Source organism: Schistocerca piceifrons, chromosome 3 (assembly GCF_021461385.2).
Source record: "Schistocerca piceifrons isolate TAMUIC-IGC-003096 chromosome 3, iqSchPice1.1, whole genome shotgun sequence".
In the NCBI taxonomy this organism is placed as follows: domain Eukaryota; kingdom Metazoa; phylum Arthropoda; class Insecta; order Orthoptera; family Acrididae; genus Schistocerca; species Schistocerca piceifrons.
In genome coordinates, this window is record NC_060140.1 from 847,499,548 (window position 1) to 847,514,707 (window position 15,160).

Consider the following 15,160-nt stretch of genomic DNA (forward strand, 5'->3'; position numbering starts at 1 on the left):
AATATCAACGGCAAGAAATTTCTCTCTGGCTGGAAAAACACTCAATTAGGTGTTCCACAAGGTTCAATATTAGGGCCACTGCTTTTTCTGTATTATATTAATGATATGCCATGTCAGGTCCAGTCTGATACTATGTTGCAGAGGTTGCTGTAATTCTTGTATACTGATCAAAATTGAGATTTAGCTCATTTGTGGCTACCAGGTTCTTTTAGTGTGAAGAAAATTTGTCATCAGTCCTTACATCTATGTTGAAGTCAGCACATATAACCACTTTCTTGTACAGTTTCTCACATTTTAATTTATGTAGCAATGTATCAAACTTATCTAAAAATACAGAGCTTATATGGTACCCAGGGGTGTGATATATGGTGATAATTAGTATGTTATACTCTTTAAGTCAGGTCCAGTCTGATACTATCCTCTATGCAGATGACTCAACACCTGTAGACTGTTGTAAAAATGAGGTAGACCTAATTCGTCATATTGAACAAACACTTGGGGAAGTGGAGGCATGGGTCACAAAACAATAACTTGACATTAAATTTTACGAAAACAGAAACTGTTCATTTTACAACAAAACAATCTGCACAGTCTATAAGTGAAATAAGGTATATGGACAAATATATCTGTTACTGATAAATTAGATATATGTACAGTAGTTAACAATCTTTTCTCAGCACTGCTGGTGAATTAAATAAAAATTTAGTTTCTCCAGGGAATCATAAACTCTCTTGGCAAATGTCTTTACGAGATTGATGTCTGAGAGGAGGAGATTGAGTAATAATTAAATCACTGAAGACTAAGGACTCTCATGGATATGTTGAAGTGCCTAGCAGAATATTAAAGTAGTGTACTGCGCATGTTAGCCCTGTATTTAGCCATATTTTTAATTTTTCCTTTAGCAGGGGTCAGTTTCCTGAATGATTCAAGTACTCAGTAGTAAAGCCACTTTATAAAAAGGGAGAAAAGGATAATGTGGGTAATTTTAGACCTATTTCTATACCATCAATGTTTGCTAAAGTTATTGAAAAGGCTGTGTATGTAAGGATAATTGATGATTTTATATCACACGATTTGTTATCAAATGTACATGTTGGCTTTAGGAGTCGTTTAACAACTGAAAATGCTATATTCTCATTTCTCTGTGAGGTACTGAATGGGTTAAACAAGAAGTTTCGAAGGCTAGGCATATTTTTTTTATTTACTAATGCGTTTGATGGTGTTGATCACAAAATATTGCTCCAAAAGTTGGACAATTACGGAATATGGGGAGTAGCTCTCAATTGGTTCACCTCTTACTTTAGCAACAGATAGCAAAAAGTCATTACTCACAATGTTGAGAATGGCTGTGATGTGGGGTCTGAGTGGGGTACAGTCAAGGGGGGGGTGCCCCAGGGATTAGTGTTTTGGCCACTCCTGTTCCTTATTTATATAAATGGTATGTCCTCTAGTATTACGGGTAACTCTAAAATACAGGGTGGAGCAGAGGAAACGCATGTTTTTTGAACCGCTAGTATGCGGTGACGAGAGGGTGAATTGACCTTGAATGAATGTTGGCAGACTGCCCATACAATGCAGTTTCAGTCGCTATGGAGCGTTGGAGTGTAGAGCATCGTGTGTTCATTGTCGAGCAGTACTTTAGAAACAATCCGTCAAAATTTTAGAGCTGAACGTCGCAGTGCAGTGCCTGATCGAAATACTGTACTCCGGTGGGTTTCAGCGTTTAGAAATATTGGATCTGTGATGAAAAAGAAACCACCTCGTCTTCCCCATTCAGTTCGTACTCCGGAAAATGTAGACCGAGTGAGAACGGCAGTTTTTGCTAGTCCGAAACAATCGGCTAGACGACAGGCTGCAGTGCTGGGTATGTCACGTCGTTCCCTTCACCGCATCTTACATGACGATCTTAAGTTTCACCCGTACAAGATAATGATCGTCCAGCAGCTTAATGGAGGGGATTTTGTGCAGCACAGAGAGTTTTGTCACGTAATGGACGAAATTTTTACAGCAGTTACAGATGCTACAGTCTTCATGAGTGATGCACATTTTCATGTAGACGTTTACGTCAATGTTCAAAATTGTCGGTATTGGGCGCCGGATAGCCCTCATGAATTCCACCAAAGACCCCCCACAGTTTAAAAGTAACAGTGTGGTCCTGCATTTCAGTGATGGAGATTGTTGGACCCTATTTTTTTGAAGAAGAAAGAACTGCAGTTACTGTGACATCAGTGCACTACGTAAAAATGATAAATAACTTTCTTCATCCAAAACTTGAAAGGCGCCAAGTGAACATGAGATAAATATGGTTTCAGCAGGACGGTGCCACAGCTCACACGGCAAGAGCATCCATGAAGTGGTTCGACAGATGTTCCCAGGACATGTTATTTCGAGATATGGCGATGTTTACTGGCCCCCTCGCTCGCCCGATTTGTCGATATGTGACTTCTTTTTAAGGGGGATATTTAAAATCAGAAGTCAACCCGAACAAGCCCCGCGCAATCGATGACCTGAAGAATTCCATTCGTCAGGACATTGAAGCCACGCCGAATGAAATCTTGGAGAAGGCCATGCGTAAATTTTGGGAGCGGATCCAAATTTGTATTCAGCAAGAAGAACATCATCTCCAAGACATCATTTTTCGAACCTAATTAAAGCATGTATATTTCAAAACTGCATTAAAAAATCTATCATTTAATGCTTGTTTTTATTATTTCTATCAAACCCTGTCCAAGTCATTCAATAGTGAAAAACATGCGTTTCCTCTGCTCCACCCTGAATTTCTGTTGCTGATGACAGTAAATGGTAGAAGGATGATGTGTGCAACATTGGCCCAGTTTCAAATATTGCAGGTCTTGACCTAAGTTTATGGCTTGTAGAAAATAAACTAACGCTAAATCACAGTAAGACTCAGTCATTACACTTTCTAACAGACAATTCAACAAAAACTGACGTTTTAATTTCACAGAATGGGCATACGATTAGTAAAACTGGACAGTTAAAATTTCTAGGTGATTAGATAGATAGTAAACTGTCGTCGAAAGACCACGTTCAGGATCTTGTTCCAAGACTTAATGCAGCCATTTTTACTATTCGAAAGGTATCTGAATTGAGTGATCGTTCGACATGAAAATTAGTCTACTTTGCTTATTTTCATTCGCTTATGTCGTATGTTATTATATTTTGGGGTAACTCTTCCCATTGGCTCAGAAACGGGCAGTTCGGGCAATAAGTGGTGTAAGTTCTTGGACCTCTTGTCGACCCCTGTTTACGAGTCTGAGTATTTTGACATTGGCTTCTCAACATATATATTCCTTACTGTCATTTCTTGTTAACAATATTAGCTTATTCCCAAGAATAAGCAGCTTTCACTCAGTTAATACTAGGCAAAAATGAATCCTGCATTTGGATCAGACTTACTTAACCCTTGTGCAGAAAGGTGTGCAGTATACTACTGCATCTATTTTCAATAAGCTACCGCTCGAATTCAAAAATCTTAGCAGTAATCCACGCACTCTTAAATCGAAACTGAAGAGTTTCTGTCGAGGAGTTCCTTGAAACAGTAAGCTCAATCTTGTTGTATTGTTGATTGTGTTTACTTAAACTTATGCACTGACTTTTTTCGGTTTCATAAACATTTTATTTTTACCTGTTATTACTTTTACATTGTAATTTCATGTACTGTCATGTTTCATGGCCTTGGAGACCTGCTCCTCAATTTGGTCCTACGGAAATTGACGTGTAAATAAATAAATAACTAAATAAATAAATCGTTGTCCTTGTGCTGCTGACCAGACACTTCCTTCACAACTGACCATATGGTTTTAATTTTATCCTGTGAATTAGCTATTCTATTTGCGTACTTGTAATGGGCTAATGAAGCTCGATTGTGACTACTTCTAACATTTTGATATAAGTCCCGCTTTGTTCTACATGATATTCTTATCCCACTAGTCAGCCACCCAGGGTACCTTTTACTGCTAGTACCCCGTTCAGAACTTTCTAATGGAAAGCAACTCTCAAAGAGCATGAAAAATGTGTTAAGGAAAGCATTATATTTGTCATCTATGTTATCGACACTACAAACATCCTGCCACTGTTGTTGCTTAACGAGGTTTAAAAAACTCTTTATCTGCCAATGGATTAGTTTTCCTACATAGTTTGTAAATATACGTCACATTTGTTTGAATACAAAAGGCTTTTAGTGTTAAAATTTGTGAATCACGGTCTGAAAGACCATTCACCGTTTTACTAACAGAACGCCCATCCAGTAATGAGAAATGAACAAAAATATTGTCTATGGCTGTGCTACTGTTCCCCTGCACCCTAGTTGGAAAAAACACAATATGTATTTAGGAGATCCACCACCATCCTTTTTCTTGCACAATAATCTTCGAATTTAATACTGAAGTCACCACATAAACTAATTTCTGGTACTTCCTATAAAGTTAACCAAGAACCCGCTCTAGCTCGATGTTTGATGTTGGTGTTTGGTTCGGGGGGCGCTCAACTGCGAGGTCACCAGCGCCCATACAAAGTCCAAATTTTTACGCAGTCCAATTTTTTTTCACAGTCCAATCTAGCCCCTGTCACGATTGAAGATGATGATGAAATGATGAGGACAACACAAACACCCAGTCACTTGGCAGACAAAACCCCCAACCCGGCCGGAATCGAACTCAGGACCCCGTGATCCACAGGCAGCAACGCTAACGCTACCCACGAGACCACGAGCTGCGGACAACAGGAGTATGCAAGCCTACTCGTCACTAGGACTAGGTTGTACCCTAGAGTGAGTGCATTTGTGAGGTCCAAGCAAGGTCTCACTTGCCGGCCAGTGTGTTTTCAATGGGCTTGAATGGCTGCCGTATGAGATAAATGACGTCTGTGAAAATTAATCTCTTGATTGATGCTTTTTATGCGGTTTTTTGCCTCAGGATAATTAAAAACCCATTTTTCCCATCCGATGTGATATGACCTTGCCGTATTGCATGGGCTTACGTAACACCTGTACACCCATGCACACTGAGTAGTACAGTTTGTTTAACATCAAACGTATATCTTAGGCATTGTTGTATGATTCATTTGCCATTTGTGGTCGACCGATATTAAATTATGGTGCTTACAGAGCCATCTATTGCAACATTTTGTAACTATTTATTTTTCTTCTGCCATACGTTTTCCCCCTTCTCCGATAATATTCCGTTGCAATTTGATGTCATTTTGACGAGTGATGTTTGAAAGTTTAACTTTATTTATAACCACCCTGTATACTGGTCCGAGAAAAGATTTGCGGAAAGCGTTTTACACAGTGCCTTACTGCAATCTGTAAATAAAAGTACGAGAAAACGGAAGAGGTTCTCAGATACTTGAGTGGTTCGAAGACCTCTTTAAAAATAAAGAGCAGTATGTTGTCCTCGACGGTGAGTGTTGATTAGAGATGCGGGTATATCAGGAGCGTCCCACGGGAGCGCGATTTGATCAAAAGTATCTGGACACCTGGCTGAAAACGATTAGCTTCCACTCTCGAGGGCTTAAGTTCAGTCAGTTGCTGGAAGGTTTCTTGGGGAATGGCAGCCAATTCTTCACGGAGTGCTGCACTGAGGAGAGGTTCGATGTCGGTCGGTGAGGCCTGGCACGAAATCGGCGTTCCAAAACATCCCAAAGGTGTTCTATAGGATTCAGCTCAGGACTCCGTGCAGGCCAGTCCATTATAGGGATGATACTGTCGTGTAACCACTCCGTCACAGGCCGTGCATTGTGAACAGGTGCTCGATCGTGATGAAAGAAGCAATCGCCATCGCCGAATTGCTCTTCAACAACGGTAAGCAAGAAGGTGCTTAAAACATCAATGTAGGCCTATGATGTGATAGTGCCACGTAAAACAACAACGAGTGCAAGCCCCCTCCATGAAAAACACAACCACACCATGACACCACCGCCTCCGAATTTTATTGTTGGCACTACACACGTTGGCAGATGACGTTCACCGGGCATTCGTCATACCCACACCCTGCCATCGGATCGCCACGTTGTGTACCGTGATTCGCTACTCCACACAACGTTTCTCCACTGTTCAATCATCCAATATTTACGCTTCTTACACCAAGCGAGGCGTCGTTTGGCATTTACCGGCATGATGTGTGGCTTATGGCCATCCGCTCGACCATTAAATCCAAGTTTTCTCACCTCTCGACTAACTGTCATAGTACTTGCAATGGATCCTGATGCAGTTTGGAATTCCTGTGTGATGGTGTGGATAGATGTCTACCTATTACACATTACGACCCTCTTCAACCGTCGGCGATCTCTGTCAGTCAGCAGTCGAGGTCGGCCTGTATGGTTGTATGCTGTATGTGTCCCTTCACGTTTCCACTTCACTATCACACCGGAAACGGTGGGCCTAGGGATGTTTAGGACTGTGGAAATCTGACGTACAGACGTATCACACAAGTGACACACAATCACCTGACTACGTTCGAAGTCCGTGAGTTTCAAGGAGCACCCCATTCTGCCCTCTCACGATATCTAATGACTACTGATGTCGCTGATATGAAGTACCTGGCAGTAGGTGGCAGCACAATGCACTTAATATGAAAAATGTATGTTTTTAGGGGTGTCCGGATACTTTTGATCACATAGTGTATATATAACATGATCACTTACCCATAATACCTACGCTTTGTTCGGAAATTACTATTACAAACTTCTATAACTTGTAGGGGGAAGTGAGTACATAATATTTTCAACAGGAACCCACATCCGTAAATGTACCGTTTACTTGTTAAAGTCATTTGAAAACATACTCGCTAGGTGGGTTTGCAACAGGGTAGCCATGGTGAAAGATGATGTCACTTGTCGTCTATCCTACCTCTCTCATCTAGTTCGAGTCTCATTCACGTACCTGTGAGTGTTAGAGCAACATGGCTGAGTACTCGCTTGCAAAATTCACCGACAAGCTCACGGTATCCATAACGTATGACTCCATCGCATACCCTTTTCGCCACAGTTACGCAACTGCTTTTAGATAGGGCCCTTTACTGTCAGCAGGCGTGACTATGGTGCTCCAAGGAGCAAGAGACACTGGTCATGTGTGAAGTATGCTAGCGGCAAGACATGATTAATGCCTTCTCTGCACGATAGCAGTGGAAATACTATCAACGACAGTTGTGCGAAAGCAGAGCTACTAAACATAGCCTTTCGAAATTTCTTCACCAAAGAAGACGAAGTAAATATTCCAGAATTCGGATCAAGAACAGCTGCGAACATGAGTAATTAGAAGTAGATATCCTCGGAGTAGCGAAGCAACTTAAATCGCTTAATAAGAGGAAGTCTTCTGGTCCAGACTGCATACTAATTAGGTTCTGCTCATCGTATGCTGATGCAATAGCAGCATACTTAATCATATACTAGCGCTCGTTCGACAAAAGATCCGTACCTAAAGACTGGAAAATTGCCCAAGTCACACCAATAGTCAAGAAAGGTAGTGGGAGTAATCCACCAAATTACAAGCCCATATCATTAATGTCGATATGCAGCAGGATTTTGGAACATATATTGTGTTCGAACATTATGAATTGCTTCGAAGAGAACGGTCTATTGACACGCAGTCAACACGGATTTAGGAAACATTGTTCTTGTAAAACACAACTAACTCTTAGCGCACAAAAACTGCTGAGCGCTAGTAACAAGGGATTTCAAATTGATTCTGTATTTCTAGACTTCCAAAAGATTTTAACACTATACCACACAAGCGGCTAGTAGTGAAATTGCTTGCTTATGGAATATCGTCTCAGTTATGTGAGTGGATTCGTGATCTCCTGTCAGAGTAGTAGTAACTGACGGGAAGTTATCGAGTAAAACCGAAGTGATTTCTGGCGTTCCCCAAGGTAATGTTGTAGGCCCTTTGCTGTTCCTTATCTACAAACTATTTGGGAGACAATCTGAGCAGCCGTCTTAAGATTTTTGCAGATGAAGCAGTGCAATAATGTAAATAAGACATCTGTGTGGTGCGAAAATTGGCAATTGACCCTGGACAATGAAAAGTGTGAGGTCATCCACACGACTGCTAAAAGGGATCCGTTAAACTTCGGTTACACGATAAATTCGTCTAATCTGGGGTCGTAAATTCAGCTAAATACCTAGGAATTACAGTTACGAACAACTTAAATGGGAAACAACACACAGAAAAATGTTGAGGGGATGACAAACCGAAGACTGCGTTTTATTGGCAGAACACTTACAAAATGTAACAGATCTACTAAAGAGACTGCCTACACTACGCTTGTGCGTCTTTTTTTGGCAACTGATGCATAGTCTGGGATCCTTAATAGTTAGGATCAGTGGAGCACATCGAGAAAGTTCAACGAAGAGGAGGACGTTTTGTATTATCGCGAAGTAGGGGAGAGAGTGTCACGGACATGATATACGATTTGGGATGGGCATCATTAAAACAATGGCGTTTTTCTGCGGCAGAATCTTGTCACGAAATTTCAGTCACCAAACTTTTCCTCCGAATGCGAAAGTAGTTTACTGACGCCGACCTATATAAGGAGAAACGACCATCACAATAAAATAAGGGAAATCAGAGCTCGCAGGGAAAGATATATGTGTTCGTTTTTTCCGCGCGCTGTTCGAGATTGGCATAATAGAGAATTATTGTGATGGTGGTTCGATGAGCTCTCTGCCAGGCACTTAAGTGTGATTTGCGGAGTATGTATGTAGATGTAGACAGATGTAGGTGTAGAGACACTGCACACCAGAATTGGAAGGGGCGGTGCTGCATGATGCTGAAGAGAACCCGTGAACGAGTGCACGAACAATTGTGTGTGGAATGGATGTTGCTCCCAGCACTACCCGCTATGTTGTGGGTGACCAACAACTACATCTATACCCCTCCAACACTCCATACCACCTCTGACTCTCACAGGCACATAAATGAGGCTTGAACCAGCTGAGAGAGGTGGAACAGATGCCAAATGACATCAGTCAATGCGATATAAGCACCCCTCACCGTGACTATCCTGTTGCAAACCTGAAACGTCCCCTTTTGAACAATTATACATGACTGTGCTGAAACTGTCACACAATATTTTTTAGCGCAACGCAATCTGACTTTCAATAATCCCTACAAAAGAGTGGCCCTGACTAACATTAACCTATACCTTTCAAAAATCACTTACCTCACAAAAATCTTCGTTACTCAAGCTACTGCAATACAGCGAGCGCCACTACTGTCAGCTAAATAAAAGATTCAAACTATGGAAGGCACTAACTACTGATAGGCATAGTTAGCAAATGAAAGATTTTGATAGAGAACAAATGATGTATTGACCTTAATAGTCATAATATATATAGCAGTTCATGACATCCACTCTTACAAATTTCAAAACTCCGCCATCTCTCTCCCCACATCCACCACTGCTGGCGGCTCACCTCCAACTGCGCAACGCTACGCGCTGTTAACATCCAGCTGCCGCTGCCCAACACTGCAATGGCAGACAACAATGCAAACTAGCCACAGACTGCACACAGCACAGCCAGTGATTTTCATACAGAGCGCTACGTAACATTGCCAATAAGAAAACATAAACAGCCTACTTACAAACCTACCTAGCAAACATGTTTTCAAACGGGTGTAGTACGGAAACGGTAAGTTTCCGGGCACTGGCTCCTATGCAAAACACTATTTACTCACTCTCCTCTACAAGTCTCAGAAGTTTGTAACGGGAATTTCCGCACACCCGGTATATGATGTGAATGGCAGCTTCCTCTAGAAGTAGAAAAATATAAGTTAATACACATGACTAATATTGAAATACGATTTTGTAATATTGAAATATGATATTGGTGGTGTGCTGCTTTAATAGCCAAGTCAATGAAATATCTGGGCCTAACGTTGTAACATGATACGAAATGGAGCGGGTTCGTGAAGTCGGTAGTAGGGAAAACGAATGGTCGACTTCGGTTTATTGGGAGAGTTTAGGAATGTGTGGCTCATTCATAAAGGAGACCGCGTGTAAGACACTAGTGCGACCTGTTAGTGAGTACTGATGAAGTGTTAGGGATACCCGCCAAGTCGAATTAAACGAAGAGAGAAAAGCAATTCAGCGGAGTATGTTAGATCTGTTACCTGTAGGTTCGATCAGCACGCGAGTATTGTGCTGCGTACACACTGAGCCTGAAACACGTTTCCAAAACATGTTTCCGGCTGTTTGATGTGGACACCATTTCATCTATCCGCAACAGTGTCGGTACAGATCAAAGAAAACAATGTTTCAGGCTAGTTACTACTTGTCACCGCTGCACGGCGCTGGCGTGTCTGTATGTGTCGTCTACTGTTAGGTGGTGTTATGTTTACTATAGTGTCGTTTTTGCTTTAGTTTTCTAAAATAATAGAGTGGTCAAGGCAGCAAATTGTTGATTGAATTGCCATGTAACTGGGAAAGGATTGACTATGATACGTCCGGAGAAAGGAATATACACTATTGGCCATTAAAATTGCTACACCAAGAAGAAATGCAGATGATAAACGGGTATTCATTGGACAAATATATCATACTATAACTGATATGTGATTACATTTTCACGCAATTTGGGTGCATAGATCCTGAGAAATCAGTACCCTGAACAATCACCTCTGGCCGTAATAACGGCCTTGATACGCCTGGGCATTGAATCAAACAGAGCTTGATTGGCGTGTACAGGTACAGCTGCTCATGCAGCTTCAACACGATACCACAGTTCATCAAGAGTAGTGACTGGCGTATTGTGAAGAGACAGTTGCTCGGCCACCATTGACCAGATGTTTTCAATTGGTGAGAGATCTGGAGAATGTGCTGGCCAGGGCAACAGTCGAACATTTTCTGTATCCAGAAAGGCCCGTACACGACCTGCAACATGCAGTCGTGCATTATCCTGCTGAAATGTAGGGTTTCGCAGAGATCGAATGAAGGGTAGAGCCACGGGTCGTAACACATCTGAAATGTAACGTCCACTGTTCAAAGTGCCGTCAGTGCGAACAAGAGGTGACCGAGACGTGTAACCAGTGGCACCCCATACCATCACGCCGGGTGATACGCCTGTATGGCAATGACGAATACACTCTTCCAATGTGCGTTCACCGCGATGTCGCCAAACACGGATGCGACCATCATGATGCTGTAAACAGAACCTGAATTTATCCGAAAAAATGACGTTTTGCCATCCGTGCACCCAGGTTCGTCGTTGAGTACACCATCGCAGGCGCTCCTGTCTGTGACGCAGCGTCAAGGGTAACTGCAGCCATGGTCTCCCAGCTGATAGTCCATGCTGCTGCAAACGTCGTCGAACTGTTCGTGCGGATGGTTGTTGTCTTGCAAACGTCCCCATCTGTTGACTCAGGGATCGAGACGTGACTGAACGATCCCTTACAGCCACCCAGATAAGATGCCTGTCATCTCGCTTGCTAGTAATACGAGGTCGTTGGCATCCAGCACGGCGTTCCGTATTACCCTACTGAACCCACCGATTCCATATTCTGCTAACAGTCATTGGATCTTGACCAACGCGAGCAGCAATGTCGCGATACGATAAACCGCAATCGCGACAGGCTAAAATTCGACCTTTATCAAAGTCGGAAACGTGATGGTACGCATTTCTCCTTCTGAGACGAGGCATCACAACAATGTTTCACTAGGCAACGCCGGTTAACTGCTGTTTGTGTATGGGAAATCGGTTGGAAACTTTCCTCATGTCAGCACGTTGTAGGTGTCGCCACCGGCGCCAGTCTTTTGTGAATGCTCTGAAAAGCTAATCATTTGCATATCACACCATCTTTTCCTGTCGGTTAAATTTCGCGTCTGTAGCACGTCATCTTCGTGGTGGTAGCAATTTTAATGGCTAGTAGTGTAAAAACAGTGTTAAACAGGAAGATGATGCACTTGCAAAAATTGGCACAAACATGGAAAGTGTAGAGAAAATAATACGATCGCTCGTGGTTGCTTACAGGCGTGATAAAAGAAAAATGATTTCCAGCAGACCATCTGATAGTGGTGCAAACACTGCATATGACTCCAAATGGTTCGGCTGTCGCCTGCTGCAGTTCTTGAGCTGAAAGAGACTACAGATACTGTGGACAATGAGGTACGAAAATTATGCTTGTTTGTCTTTATTTGTATTTTATAGTACACAGTCACATTCACCCCTAATAATTTTGCCACGGTACACTTCCTTGCGGTCTTAAAAAATAATTAGCAAACTCGTCTCGAATTTACTTATTCGTCGAAGCAGCTTTTCTTGGTATACTCTGTGCTGCAATGAAAACTGATGCAGTGTCATCTCGTCTCCATGTGCCTGGAACCATCTCACCTGTTTGTAAATCAGTTCGTGGAGACATACAGCTGTAAGTGTGACAGTTTTTGTCTTCTCCGGTTGTAGCAACATAGGTTTTCTAAACACACGAAAAACTGAAGCCATAATGCCGAAGGTGTTCTCAACAACCATCCTGGCCCTAGAAACTCTGTAATTAAAAACTCTCTCTTTTGAACCTTTAGCATGTTCCTGGGTAGGTGTTTCACAGTACACTACTGGCCTTTAAAATTTCTACACCACGAAGATGACGTGCTACAGACGCGAAATTTAACCGACAGGAAGAAGATGCTGTGATATGCAAATGATTAGCATTTCAGAGCATTCACACAACGTGCTGACATGAGGATAGTTTCCAACCGATTTCTCATACACAAACAGCAGTTGACCGGCGTTGCCTGGTGAAACGTTGTTTTGATGCCTCGTGTAAGGAGGAGAAATGCGTACCATCACGTTTCCGACATTGATAAAGGTCTGATTGTAGCGTATCGCGATTGCGGTTTATCGTATCGCGACATTACTGCTCGCGTTGGTCGAGATCCAATGACTGTTAGCAGAATATGGAATCAGTGGGTTCAGTAGGGTAATACGGAACGCCGTGCTGGATGCCAACGACCTCGTATCACTAGCAAGCGAGATGACAGGCATCTTATCTGGATGGCTGTAAGGGATCGTGCAGTCACGTCTCGATCCCTGAGTCAACAGATGGGGACGTTTGCAAGACAACAACCATCTGCACGAACAGTTCGACGACGTTTGCAGCAGCATGGACTATCAGCTGGGAGACCATGGCTGCAGTTACCCTTGACGCTGCGTCACAGACAGGAGCGCCTGCGATGGAGTACTCAACGACGAACCTGGGTGCACGGATGGCAAAACGTCATTTTTTTCAGATAAATTCAGGTTCTGTTTACAGCATCATGATGGTCGCATCCGTGTTTGGCGACATCGCGGTGAACGCACATTGGAAGCGTGTATCCGTCATTGCCATACTGGCGTATCACCCGGCGTGATGGTATGGGGTGCCACTGGTTACACGTCTCGGTCACCTCTTGTTCGCACTGACGGCACTTTGAACAGTGGACGTTACATTTCAGATGTGTTACGACCCGTGGCTCTACCCTTCATTCGATCTCTGCGAAACCCTACATTTCAGCAGGATAATGCACGACTGCATGTTGCAGGTCGTGTACGGGCCTTTCTGGATACAGAAAATGTTCGACTGTTGCCCTGGCCAGCACATTCTCCAGATCTCTCACCAATTGAAAACATCTGATCAATGGTGGCCGAGCAACTGTCTCTTCACAATACGCCAGTCACTACTCTTGATGAACTGTGGTATCGTGTTGAAGCTGCATGGGCAGTTGTACCTGTACACGCCATCCAAGCTCTGTTTTACACAATGCTCAGGCGTATCAAGGCCGTTATTACGGCCAGAGGTGGTTGTTCTGGGCACTGATTTCTCAGGATCTATGCACCCAAATTTTGTGAAAATGTAATCACATATCAGTTCTAGTATGATATATTTGTCCAATGAATACCCGTTTATCATCTGCATTTCTTATTGGTGTAGCAATTTTAATGGCCAGTAGTGTATTTCCTGTAACGGAAAAGCATCGTCTGCTACAAAAACATATGGTAGGGCCTTGTGCCACCTAGTAAGCATTCAGATTGTGCCAAGTTTAGTTTCTTTTTGTTAATTAACTCACTTTTGCTCGCGTTTTTGAACTCAACACCATCTGATATTATGTTTTGGCAGCCCATATCTGCGTACAAAAAGTTGAAGCTGTCATCGACGACAGCAAGGAGTACAATGCTGAATGAACTTTTTTAAGTATAATATTCACTTCCACTACCAACAGGGCACTGTAGCACTGAAGAATCTGTGAGAACAAACATGCTGTTTTATGCCAGTTGTTTTCATTCGAAGGTATCTGAAAGAAAGAAATTTGATTTCAGGTTTTCGTACATTCGCCGGAGGGCATAAATGAAGATGAAGAGGATTCGGCTGGACCTTCCATCACCACGAAAAATCAGAAGAGTGGGCGAGAAAAAAGATATACAGTAACCGCACAAGATTGCGTCTCAATTATTAACTAAAGTGCTGCAAGAGCAAGAAGATAACAAGAACGATGAATGTAGTACGTATGGGCAGTATGCGGCCCGCGCGGGATTAGCCGAGCGGTCTCGGGCGCTGCAGTCAATGACTGTGAGGCTGGTCCCGGCGGAGGTTCGAGTCCCCCCCCTCTGGCATGGGTGTGTGTGTTTGTCCTTAGGACAATTTAAGTTAAGTAGTGTGTAAGCTTAGGGCCTGATGACCTTATCAGTTAAGCCCCATAAGATTTCACACACGTTTGAACATTTTTCAGTATGCAGCAACAGTGTTACGGAAATTTCCAGAGTTACAAAGAACAAAAACAATGGCTTTGCAGCAGTAGACGATACGAACTCAGTAACGCAAGGAGCATTGCCGACAGCGTGAATACACAACGATAAATGTTTGCCGCCAGTGTGGACGGAAACAGAGACCAGAAACAAAGTCGAAAAATTTGCGAAACATCGCAGAAAACATGTTTCCTGTGGCAGTGTGTACGCGGCTTTACAGAGATGCTTCGTGTACTGAAATGGGAATACCTAGAGGGAAGAGAATGCCCTTTTCGTGCGACACTATCCAGAAAGTTTAGACAAACGCAGTTTGCGGCTGACTGCAGAACGATTCTACTGCGACAAACTACGTTTCGCGTAAGGACGGCAAAGACAAGATAAAATAAAACAGGCGGCACATAGACAATCGCTTTTCTGTCGCTCCATCTGC